The 13,738-nt window shown below is 34.3% G+C and overlaps 1 protein-coding gene across 2 annotated transcripts in view; it reads right to left on the bottom strand.

The window, feature by feature from the left end:
• Nucleotides 1–13,738, bottom strand: part of LOC134672383 (cGMP-dependent protein kinase, isozyme 2 forms cD4/T1/T3A/T3B) — a 147,951-nt gene that overhangs the window by 65,267 nt on the left and 68,946 nt on the right. The window contains exon 1 of one of the 2 annotated variants that reach the window (XM_063530248.1): nt 768–878. The exons of the other annotated variant lie outside the window; for it this stretch is intronic. The gene's annotated coding sequence lies outside the window, so the exon portion shown is untranslated. Of the gene's footprint in view, nt 1–767; nt 879–13,738 lie in introns of those variants that run through there. 2 annotated transcript variants of the gene reach the window in all.

The raw sequence follows: 13,738 nt of genomic DNA, 5'->3' as shown, positions 1-13,738 counted from the left end.
AGCTTTATGCTCAGTTCTCCCAATAATTATTTAAGTAAATGTATTCTTTCAATAAAGGCCATAGTCAGTTTTCCATAGTAAGTTGGCCCTTAAATCAATTTGATTCGGGTTTTTTTTGTGAGTACCTCTTATGGTGAAGGATATTTTTGCTGAGTATCAACGTCCTACTAGTAACAGTTTTTGACTTATGATTTTATGATTTTTTTTCTTTATTGTATTGTTTTTTGGGATGTATTCAAGCTATTTGCTTAAATGTTTATAATAGTGTTCTTTATTTAGGTATGCATCGATACTCAAAAAACTAATACCAGTTGTCATATAAAAAAAAAAGAAAAAATTGTGACTTGACTGTTTATGTAGTGAATTATTGTAAATTTTTGAGTATTTTTTGCTATTTTACTATGATGTAGCAGCTACATGTGCAAACATTGTAGCTCAATTGACAATTATAGGTAATATGATTTGATGTTATTTATTAACTCTGACTTGTAAATTGGCTTTATAAAATAAATTACTATGACTAAAGTAAGTGCATTACCAATTCAGATTTTCGGTGGCTACTTTTTACATTTCTTAATTTTATGGTTGACTTAATTTTCTTAAGTTTCTCCTACTTCATTTAACCAATTTTCTTCTAGCCATAACAGTTTAATTATGTGTTGAATCGTATGACAACTAAACAAAATAAAGACTCTAAAAAAATTTGCACATTAAAGAACTAAAAAAACGTCGCCCAATTTGCACTTGATCACTGGCAGGTTACCAACTTTAAAATTAAAAATAAACAATTCTGCTATTTTTGTTTATGGTCACGTTCTCGCGTTCGATTTTTAAATCGTGGAGCGGTCGCGTGATACCGGCGTGCGCGCCGAGCGTTGACTGCGCGGTCTCGGTGCGGCCTTCCTGAAGACTTGAGGAGTGCTTAGCTGATGCTTTTCGAGGATTTGACCTTTGCTGAAGTGGATTGCATAGCTTTTGCCTTAATATTTGCACTAGTTTGTTAGGTATTTACATTTACATAGTTCACTAAGGTTAACGACGTTTGACCTGTCTTAAATTAGACGCGTAGGAGTTTTATACATTTGAAGTATAAGTATTTTTGATTTTTTCTTGTTTAAAATAAAGTCCTTTTTAATTATCCAACATGATAGAAATTAAGAAACATATAGTTTATCAGGTAAGACGTTGTGTAAAAAGAAACAAAACAAACGGCCCGATTTCAACAATGCTTCTAAGAAGTCACAGCGATACGATACCATACTGATCTGTCTGTATCAAAGGTAACTTTTTTTGGTGGATAAAATGTCACTTTTAACACTGACAGATCGGTATGGTACCACTGTGACTTCTTATACGCATTGTCGAATCAGGCCAAAAATAATTGGCCGTTTCAAATACTAGTTGTTAGTACGTAATTACATTGAACTTGTGTTGTACAAAACTACTACTACTCGACGATTAGGGGCTCTGTGAGCTAGGTAGTCCTCGCAAACCCTCATATTTTTGCCAAGTTGAAAAAAAAAACAAAAATGTAATCCGTTTAATTATAGACCCTGCTCACAAAAATTTTGTGAGAATTTTGAGTCTCTCTGCTTTGCCTATAGGTTGACTGGTAGAGAATGCCTTATGGCATTAAGTCCGCCTTTTGTACTGTAAGGTTTTCTTTTGTGCAATAAAGATTAAATAAATAAATACATAGGGAGGAAGAGCCGAACATACGAAATTATTGTTTTGCCTATATAATAGGTCATATTTGCAATTTTAATTTTACTTCAAAGGTTTAACGATACCTAAAATGAACAAAAACGCTTTTATTCTTTATTGTGGTTATCAGATCACAATTTTATCGTCACGCCCCAGCAGGGAACGAAGGGAAAGTTCAGATATTTAATTAAAATACATAAATACCTACTAAAATATGTGTTCCGCAATAATTGAATTATTTTATTATATTCTATGCTAAATGGATACCTACTTGCGGTTGGATCTAGTATAAAAACCAGACGGAAACTTACTATTTTGCCATTACTACGGCATACGACACGAGCATAATCCACAATGCAATTGTAGGTGAGACAGATAAATGAACATGTTTTATTCATTAGTCAATTAATTTGTGTAAAAGTTAATTGATATTTATTATACCGAACCAATGTAAATACTTCAATTAAGGAGTAACACACCAGAATTGAACTGCAAATGCAGATTGTCAATTTAATTTGATGAACAATTTGTAGGGCAATGTTTTTATTTATTACCAGACCATATAAATAGTATCTAATACATGAAACGTAAAACTATTTTAAAATACATAAATAGGTTAGGTTCTGTCAATTATAGACCTCGCGAGTCCAAAAATAGAATCTCATCATCATCATCATCATCTCAGCCATAAGACGTCCACTGCTGAACATAGTCCTCCCCCTTGGACCTCCATTCGTACCGGTTGGAAGCGACCCGCATCGCATCCACGGTCTTCCAAAAAAAAACTGAAAAAACTGAATCTACAAGACGTTAATAAGTATAATTGTTAAACATGCTCACAAAATTTCACGAGAATCGGTTGAGAAATGCGGTTTGTAAAGGAGAACAGCTGAAAATATGAAAGCATTTTTGCCCACGCTGAAACGGAGACACTTCGCGCTTTGTGCTCATTCGGTCTAAAACATAAAATGAATAATATTATTATTCATATAATAAAACACAATTATTTATGGTTTAATTATATGATGCCTAGAAATTATTTGGGAAGCCCATACAAAACAAAGCCACGAACCAAGTGGTCGGACGACATTAAAAATAATTGCCTGGTAGCTATAAAATAGCAACATTAAAAACGTACATGGAAATTCATGAAATTTTGCTGATAGTAAAAGGTAGGCAAAATTGCTAAAGATAATTAATTATTCTTGTTACAATTTTAATTTTGTAAGCGTGCCAGCGAGCAGCGGATATTGTATGTGCTCGGAGCGAAATGTCAGTTTACTAGACGATACCTAAACATGACACTAAAAATAGCGCAAACGTTGATCTCTAGACGCTTATAGCAACCGCGAGGTAAGTACGAGTATATAAATGGAAATATCCAACGATGAGGGCAGGTATGTGCAATGTCATGCGACCATATTGCATGCTGTCGGGCGCAGCATGGTTCCATTTTTATCGCCTGTCACTATGCCCGTCACTTTCGCACTTACATACTAGTTAGAATGTGACTGGCATGTGACAAACGTTTCTATAATATTCACAAAACCCTGACTTCCCCTAGGTACCTTCAGAACAGTACAGTACACTTGTTGACATTCACCGAACATTCGTTGCTAGTAAATGATCGGTTTATAAATGGTAAGATTAGATAAACTGCTGTTAAATGTAAATGTTGGTTGTTGTTGTTGGTATTGACATGTTGACCTAAGCGTATTCTACATATGTATACAGGGTGTCCCAGAAATCGACGTCAAGCCGTAAACGGATGATAGACCAAGTCATAACAGTTATCATAAAAATACAAAAAAAAATCCAACTCATGTTCTTTAAAAATTATGGTCACTTTAAAAATTCACTAAAAAATCCACACCCTGTAATGGTTCTTTAACTCTTGTTACTACAAATTCCATAATTTATTCTAATTTTTTTATTATTGTGTAATCTTGAATAATTACAGGATGTGGATTTTTTAGTGAATTTTTAAAGTGACCATAATTTTTAAAGAACATGAGTGGATATTTTTTTGTATTTTTATGATAACTGTTATGACTTGGTCTATCATCCGTTTACGGCTTGACGTCGAATTCTGGGACACCACATATACCTATCCTTATCCTCTAAAATTATGTACATAATTGTATGAAATCATAATCCAACCGTCAGTACACACATCAGCATCAAAAATAGCAAATCAGACTACGCTTTAAAAGTCTCTGACCATTCTATAATAAAAATAATAAATTAACAAAAGGAGATACTTACATAAGTTTTTGTCTCCAATTTGACTTTGACAGATACTTTAGCGAACTGTAGACCTAGGTACCTAACAGCTCTATAATTTGGAAATGCATTCCAGGGTGGCTGATACTATCCTCGTAAGTCGCCGTGTAGGTACTTGTACAGGTACAAATTAAATTCGAGTTTTGAACTCATATAGAAATAAAAGAAAGTTCCAAATTCAAAAGCGCAAAAATTGCCCTGGGTCTTACAAGGCTATGAGCACGGTGCTTCATCAGGTAGGTACTATTGATGCTAACTGTAAGTACGTTACGTAACGTTGTTTTTAAAAAGTTACAGAAAACTAGCCAACTCCAGAAAATTCGTGACTTGCAAATTTTCACCAGTACTTATATTGGTCACAATTGACAAGATGAGCATCTATTACCAACATAATGGCCAATTCGTATGCGAGCCGCGTTCTATTTCGGTCCTGCCTGTATATTTTCAACCTTGAATCTGTTTTGCCATAAAACATCACAGAACCGCCCTCCTAATCTAAATGGGCGTATCTTCAAGTACATAGCAGTAGATTTCAAAATATCTCAAGCTATTTTGCATCTTATTCAATTGTGATAAGGCGAAAACTGTATACATATATTACATATCTTTGACGTCGACCTCACCACATGTGCCTTATTCCACGGAAAAGTTATTTTAGATTTACCTCTTTGATGAAAACTCTGTTTTGTTTACATGTCATTTTTGTGAAAAGTGTTAGCGTTAAGTTGTTCTGTGAAAACAGCGTTGATAGGAATGATACCTAAGTATGTTACAATTTTAATATGATTTTCTTACGAGCGATTTTTATGTAATCGTGCTAATCGTGTATTAATGACAATACTTATATCAATATGATGAGGATTTTACCTTATTTAACAAATATAAATATTTAGAGACACCTAGCAAATATGTAAAAATATTGTAAAAATTCGGGTAATTCCAGTTACTTAAAAATGTCGGTTAACTCCGAAACTCACTTATAATTCCATCATATTACAGTCCATTTTTTAGGGTTCCGTATTGAAATTACTCAACAGTCTGAACTACCCGGATTCCTTATCTAGACACGCGGCAGCGTGTCAAGCCAAGTTCAAGCAAAGGAACTGGCTAGCCAGCGCCAAGTGTAATATTACACGAACCACTTGGTGCCACTTTTGACCCTTCTATAACTCAAAACATCTTTAACGTAAACACATAAAACTACGTGTGTTTAATTATATCCATAAGGACATCTAGAAGCCCAAATTTCATGAAGCTAGCTCAAACGGTTATAAAGATATGAAGGTCAAAAAGTCGTAAATTTTAAGACTGACTGACAGACCTATAGTACCTAAACCTAACCTACTTCTAGATGACCTAGAAGGATGAAATTTGGAATCCAGCTCAGTTAGTGTGTGAAAGCGTAGGAAAAAATCTAAAAATTAAAAAAAGTTATAAAATAGGGGGGGTCCCCATACAAAAAAACCATTTTTTATTGTGACTGACATATAAGTACCTAAACCTAACCTACTTCTAGATGACCTAGAAGGATGAAATTTGGAATCCAGCTCAGTTATTGTGTGAAAGCGTAGGAAAAAATCTAAAAATAAAAAAAAGTTATAAAATAGGGGGGGTCCCCATACAAAAGAACCATTTTTTATTGTGACTGACATATAAGTACCTAAACCTAACCTACTTCCAGATGACCTAGAAGGATGAAATTTGGAATCCAGCTCGGTTATTCTGTGTAAGCGTAGGAAAAAATCTAAAAACAAAAAAAAGTTAATAAATAGGGGGGATCCCCATACAAATTTCTTTTTTATTGTGACTAACATATAGTACCTAAACCTAACCTACTTCCAGATGACCTAGAAGGATGAAATTTGGAATCCAGCTCGGTAATTATGTGTAAGCGTAGAAAAAATATAAAAATAAAAAAAGTTAAAAAATAGGGGAGGTCCCCATACAAAAAACCTGTAATACGCGCTAAGCAACCGGCCAACGGTGTGTCGTTGGCGGCGCGCGGCACCACATAATTAATACAAAGAACAGAAGTAAAAAACATGCAGCGGAAACACAAGAAAAAACATTAAATCTCAATACCTGCCTAGTTTTCTTTACAAAAAGTATTGATATCCCATCAAAAACATAAATGTAAAAAAGGAGAGCCAAGTTCTTCGGTTCGCCGCAAAAAGAATGGAGATCTAAATGAGTGCCAAGTTCTATGCAAAATCCAAATATGTATTTATAGGAACAAAATAACATTATAAACAAGTATTAAACTCTATTTCTTTGCTTTATTGGATACCTATAACAATTGCTATTATTTAAAAAAAATGTGAGATCTTAAAGTAGGTTAGATTTGGCTCGGCCAGTTTTTATCAGAATTACAAAATATACATGTTGAATAACTTTATAAAATGACTGATGTAATGAAAACTGGCCAAGTCAAATCTAACCTGCTTTAAGATCTCGCATTTTTTTTAAATAACAGCAATTGTTATAGGTATCCAATAAAGCAAAGAAATAGAGTTTAATACTTGTTTATAATGTTATTTTGTTCCTATAAATACATATTTGGATTTTGCATAGAACTTGGCACTCATTTAGATCTCCATTCTTTTTGCGGCGAACCGAAGAACTTGGCTCTCCTTTTTTACATTTATGTTTTTGATGGGATACATACATACTCGCACAGTCCCAGAACCAATAAAAGCGTATGGGACAAAAAAATTGTAATTACATACTTATTATTTGATTGAAGATTTTTTAAATTGTATGTCATCATAATTCATAAGTACTCTACTTACAGAAATAGAAAACCGCGAGTTAATATTGTGGACGTACACTGGTAAGTTTTCGGTGCTGCCATCTCCACGCTCATACTTCAAACTACTACTTTACTACTGCAATTTTGAACATTTCCGCTACTCGACGGCAGATGGCGCTACTGCACAACTATACGCAATTTTATCTATCATTGTACGTTAGAAACACTGCAAAAAACGAGCACAGTGTTATCAACTTATTACTTACTTACTAAATTTAGACTGTCAAAATGTTTCTTATGAATAATACCTACGCCTAAAGTTCAACAATGACAAAACATTTCAATGATACAAGCGGCGGGCATACAACAATGCGTCTTGATGGGTCAAATTGATTGCGTGGTGGCTCGTGATGAGCGGTTCACAGTTCACATCTCGTTTATGTACTAAAAATAGACTGCCCACTCAAATGTTGTTTAGTGTGTGTTATTCTTATGGTAAGAATTGTCTGATCTGAATTCTTACGTCGCGAGAATAATAGATACACTTAAAATTTAAATTTATGTGGGCTTGGTAGAACGCCTTTGCCGTTAGTATAAATTAAGTAACTAGTGTGGTTATAAATAGGAGATACAAGAACGTAAAACACTTAAAAGGCATAAATCCAACAGCGTAGGTAACTGGTTCAGATATATAGTTCGTTTTTTTAGCATTAGAAATAAGGTAAACAATCTTGATGTGTCTTTTAATTGAAAAACACTTTTTAAAAATAAGTTGCTGCAAATATGTAACAATTATGAATCTAATAAGATCATTTATATTCTTCTGCTTTCATAAGTAATAGTTTTAGATTATTAAAAAGCGTTTTTCAATTAAAAGACAAAGACATGTCAAGATCGCTTACCTTCTTGCAAGTTCTTTCTAATGCTAAAAAAAACGAACTATAATAAGTAACAGAAATAATTACTGAAATAAAATGATCCATATGATCTGCATTCTGCGTTATTTATTGACATGCTTGCCCATATAATTATGATTAAAATCCAACGCGTTTGCTATGCGCCAACTAAATGACATTATTGTTCGGTCATCTTCGGTTTTAAGAGCCAAGTTGTTTGCCAACTTGTACACGCAAAATTGCCAAAATATATGACGTTCTGAAAATTTGTGTAAATTACAATTTCTGGCATTAACACACCGACAAAATCGTTCGTTCATATTTGTGGACCTGTTGTTAATTCTTGTACCCACATCAATATACATAGAAAATTAATGACTATACTAATACAGTTCAATTATATTGATACTGACAGACGACGCCGACGCATAGACAATTAGACAAGCAAACGGACTTAGAAATTTGAAGAAAGGGTTTTTTAAAAGCTTTTTGCTAACTTGCAATGTACCTACCTATATGGGTCAAATCTTGCAAGTTAAATTTGACCCACTTTCCATGCATACATAGGTATTAAGTACGTAAGTCTGGTGACAATGCAATTTTATGGTACCATCGAGCTGATCTGATGATGGAGACAAGGGTGGCCATAAGAACTCTGTGATAAAACAACGCAACCTAATTTTCTTTGGGATTTTTAGAATGGTCTCGATGAGTATTAAGTATAGGTGCCTGTAGAAAGGAAAATACAGTCAGCGATAAAAGCTTGTGCCAAAATTTTTTTTTTTTCAAAAACTTAATTTGACTTAACCCCCTAAAGAGATCCAGATTAGTTATTCTTATACATATCATTACGGTTCATTGTTCATAATGTCCAAAATGATGAATTGCATGCAATTTTCCTAAACTGCATATTACTAATACAAGTGCATATAATATACATACACAACCCTAGCACATAGTATATGTATTACTAGTTTAGCGTAATTACTTAAACGACTATAACATAACGCGCTTAGCGGACATAATTATTTTAATTACGTAGTCCCCATGTCAGTAGTCGTAAGTATATAATTACACAGTGTCATTCAAGTATGACTATGCTATGTACAGTACATAATTATTACAGGTAAACTCTGAGCTTGGCGTAACCAGCTACATTCCTATCAAATGCAGCAATATTAAGAGGATGGTGGACGCTTTTCCATACAAACGCAGTCTCCATTTCCCTCTCTGTACATTTACTCTATACCTATTTTTCGATTTTTTAATTTTGAAAAGACAAAGTGATGTGATAATGACTCTTTGTTTTGAAAAGTCGTCGCAGAATTAGTTTACATGTAGGTATATATACCTAACTGACCCCCCTAGCATAGAAATTTATTTGCAGGATTAATTTAATTTCAGAAATATTAAACTACTTGTCAATAAAATATAACGCAAGAAATGAAAAAATCAAATTTGTACGAGTATGTACTAAGGTATCTATGTGATTAAGCAGGTAATATAACTTTATTAACTTTTTTTGTATTTTTTACATAATATATAGGTAGGACATATATTACATACATAATCAAAGTATTTACATGAACGGAGCGTTAATTCATACTTCCTTTTAAAATGAACCGTTCTCCGAGAACTCATTAACTGTTTAATATAATACATCTTTCATTGAAATGCGCAACCATTCATTGAAGTTCGTCATTGCGATCGTAGCCTATAAGCGGCTCTTTATTTGGCTATCTCAATTGAATTTACGATGTCGTCGAATTATAATTTATTAAGCACACTTGCGTGTTTTAATTTAATTCCTAATACGTTATCAATAAGGTTTAAATTTAGATAAATAGGACAGTTTTATCTGGGCAGCGTGTGGACGCAGCCCGCATCGAAGAATCTGTGCACTATTTTAAGTGCGATGATTTCATATTAGCCGCTTAGCGTCATACTCATAACTCATTTTAAAGGAATTTTAACCTTCTCACCACGTCATAGGGTAGCTGTTGCCATTTAAAAACATAAAAATATCTGCCCATCAATTTTATGAAGGAAGTTGAATTGCATTTCATTTATTAGTTAAGTACGAATATTCAATCACTTCATGGTACATCGTTTATTTACTACTTCATGATATACAACATATAAAAGTTTTATGAACATAACGTTAAGGATGTTATTAAAATTATAAGCGTAAATAGTTAAAGGAAAATGGTTATTATACTCGTACATGTAGGTACATAGCCACTAATAGAATTATAAATTCATATACATAAAACATAAATACAAGGGCAACTTTTTTTAATAATATTAATTAGCAGTGCCACCTAGCGTCTAGAAGGAATAACAATGTTGACTGATTTAGAATTTTATACTTAAAATACATTAAATTATTGACAGCCTAAACCGTTGAAGGTAGAATCTTGAAATTTGAAACACGTTTTTTAGGTGGCCACTGACGAGCCTTCCAACAGTCCAAATAGCGTGGCTGCAATCCAAAATCGGTCCGTGAATGTCAAAAGCGTACAATTTTTAATATTAGGATGCCGTCCATTTGGATGAATCCATTGTAACGGCATCCATTTGGAAGGCGCTCACTGCTCAACTAAGAAGGTGAATATGGGGGTTAAAGTTTTCTACGCGGACGAAGGCTAGTATAATGGTATTATAAGGCTAAAAAATGAGCAAACTGTTATAATGTACAAAAAAAGTCAAACGTAAGCAATCTCTGCAGTCCTCTATCACAATCATAATAATGAATTAATGAGTTTACCAGTAGAATTATTAAAATAGGGCATTTTAATAGCAATGAGCCTACTTACACAATCAATCCAATAATTCTAACATATTAATATGTATCTGCAACTTCTGCAAAGTATCTTATAGCGGTGTCAAGTTAGTAATATGCAGTTGACAGGCCACTCGACTGGCCTAACAGGCCGTGTCCAGTAATCACTAATCAGATTAGGTGTTGATTTATGTAGAGTCGGCACCAGATACAATATTAAAACGGACATAAAATTACCACTTTAAGGAGCGACCACACTGGTGTTTGAAAGCCCGGCACCGAAAGTGTTAACGACACTTTCGGTGCCGGGCGCCTCGTTTCCAGTATACAAAATGAAAACACATAGGTACGTGTTCTTGGCAGTGAATGTGTTAAAGGAGAGTGAGGAACTAGAGCTGTGTGAGTTAGTTTACCATTGGTGCGTGTTTTTCTATTGGTTGATTTATTTACCGATGGAAACGTAAAATTGTAAACACCCGCCAGTTTACAATCTCGATAGTTAAATAAACGGACGGTAAGAAGGTTACAAACTAACCTAACCTACGTTAGATTGTAAACTAACAGTTTTGACACACTACACTCCGCTACAATCCTTTCCGGTGGCAAATGCACTAGTCTCAAAACGCACTATTAGTCAATACACTCTAATTTCAAAAGCCCCTCTTCTCATAAGAAACTAGGCCCAAAATACCATATTTTAAAAAAGGCTCATTCTCGATTTACACGAGAACCATTGAGATCTAGTCCCAAAATACCCCAAATTGTGTTCACCTGTGCGTGGCGTAATACTTTATTCTCATAATGCATAGGTCTCAAAACACTCTAGTTCCAAAATACCCTCTTTTTTGGAATGTCTCTTTGTGATTGCTTTCAGCCGTAACCATTAGGTACCCGTTTGATGCCAAAAATTTTCAGTGTGGTCGGTTCTTTAGTATCTAAGGCGTGAAGTGGAAATTTTGTGTCAAATCGTTTACTTGTAAAGTGCATGGTCTCACCTCGAGGCATCTATAGGGCCCTTAACAGCTTTGTGACTTTGATTAAGGGCTTCATCAAGGGCATGCGGTTTGATAAGGTACCTACCGGAAATTAATGCATAAGTACATATTAAAGTACTGTTGCGTGAAAAAGTACTTTGTGTAATTGTAAAGATATTGTAGGTACAAAAACTAGAAAGATTCTTGCGATCATTTGATAAAGATAATTTATATTGTTAGACTAGATACCAAAATATATAAAATGTCATTATACAGTGTGTGTCTGACCATGGGGCTTTAAATCCAGGGCTCGATTCTACTCGCTAAACTGAGCTACTTTTACTATGGCACCAACCCCGAAGTCCCGATTTTTTTTTTGTACTTTTTCATACATTTTGGCTGATCAGATGTCGACGTTTTCTATGGAAAAGCCAAAATTTTTTCCTCGATTTGAGGGTTGGTCCTATAGTAAAAGTAGCTTAGTTCAGCGAGTAAAATCAAGTCCTGGATTTATAGCCCCATGGTCAGACACACCATGTATAGTGAATTTAAAAACTTGTTTTCGCTTTTGTCTCCATTAATAAAGCACATAAAAACACTTATTTTTAACCGTCGTTGACCATACAAAGCATAAGGAAAGTAGGTAATATAAACTAATCTACCAAAATAGAATACATACCTATTAGTCCAAAAATATTATTCGGACTATTTGAGCATAACAAGTAAAATGTTTTCTGACCACTAATATAATTCTTCTGTCCATACGGAGAGCACTAAAACTTTCCATGTTTATAAATAATACCCAGGTTTTCAAATACTTGCACGTTAATTTATTACACACTTTGTTAGTGGAGAAACTATGATGATCGATAGCTTGTTTACCTACACTTTAACTATAGGTAGGTACTTCCATGAATTCTGGAAAATATCATAACACGAGAAGCGTCAAAAACAAATCAACCATTTATTATTTCCCCGCCAAAGGCGAAAAATTCAAAAGAACGTGCCGTACTAAACGATAACAATTCCAAAATCTCTTCTCAAAATCTGGTTTTAAACTTGCATTAAACTTTCGAGCATCATCAATGTCCAGTACCTACGGATATGATGGTCGTTTTTGTCTACGTGACAGCGTGATAAAACGGTGTCCGTCACTTTCTATCCCACGGTGTTAAAAAGTGACAGTTATTTTATCACGTGGATAAAGCGATCCATAATACGCCTGCAGGTTCAGATAGAGCCGTTTGATCATAATGGACAAACGGAGGCAAGTATGATAGTTATGATAAAAGCTCATTAGTAATTACATTGAAACGTTTATTTTCAAGGGAAAATGTAACCACTGTTGTAAAACAATATACCTATGTATGAATAGTGTAACATACGTCGAGCAGGGCCGCATTCCTGCAATCTAGGAGTACAACAAAACTGAAATGTTTCAATAAATACAACTAAGGTATCGCTCTTCAATTGTTTATATAAGTTTATCCCATCAACAACATTAAATATAAAAAATGCAAGTCTTACGACGACGACGGTACTTATTGTACTGCAAAAAAGTTTTGAGAAATAACGTAAACCAAGTCGGTTAATTTATTGAGCACCGTCCTTTTTATATAAACCCCATAGAACTCAACTGTCATGAATTGTTACCTAACAATTATTACCTATTATAGTGACCCCATCAAAAAATATTAAAAATAAATAGAGGTAAGTGACACGCGATTTTAGAAATCGTCAATCGAAATTTAAATGATTAACGGAAATTATCATTTTGTTTGAATCTGTCATGTTTATACTTTACTATTAGATTAGCGCTTATAAATAATTGTCACCTTGACTACGGGCTCAAGGATCGCAGACGAAGACAGGGGCAGAAGCTAGTAAATCAGACATTTTGTAGGTATTAAAGTAAAAATGTAATACTTATCATGCATTATGCATTCCAAACCTCCTTTTACACTTCTAAGGCAAGCAAGTGGGCTTGCACCATCCCAATAACCTGGGGTTAAGCGGTTAAACCATTAACCCAATGTCCAATTATACTGTTAACCCCAGGTTAGTAGAATGGTGCAAGTGGGCCTAAGCATACCAAAAACCAAGGGATTAAATGTCAAATACGGCCCTGCAGACATGCAGTGGCCTAGTTTCCTCACGTCAATGGTGACAGGCAGAGATCGTGATTAATGCACGTCAATGCAAGTTCGGGACCGATCGGAGATTAGAGCGCCTGGTGACACGCTCGGACAAATATGAAATACTAATTAGTGGTCATTTAGATATAGAGGCCAATTAGTATTTCCATTTTGACATCAAAATGATACCTAAATGATGTCTATTTCATCTATTT

The sequence above is a fragment of the Cydia fagiglandana genome, chromosome 17, assembly GCF_963556715.1.
Source record: "Cydia fagiglandana chromosome 17, ilCydFagi1.1, whole genome shotgun sequence".
NCBI lineage: Eukaryota > Metazoa > Arthropoda > Insecta > Lepidoptera > Tortricidae > Cydia > Cydia fagiglandana.
Note: the sequence above shows the minus strand (reverse complement) of the source record. Positions and strands in the feature narration are given on the sequence as shown.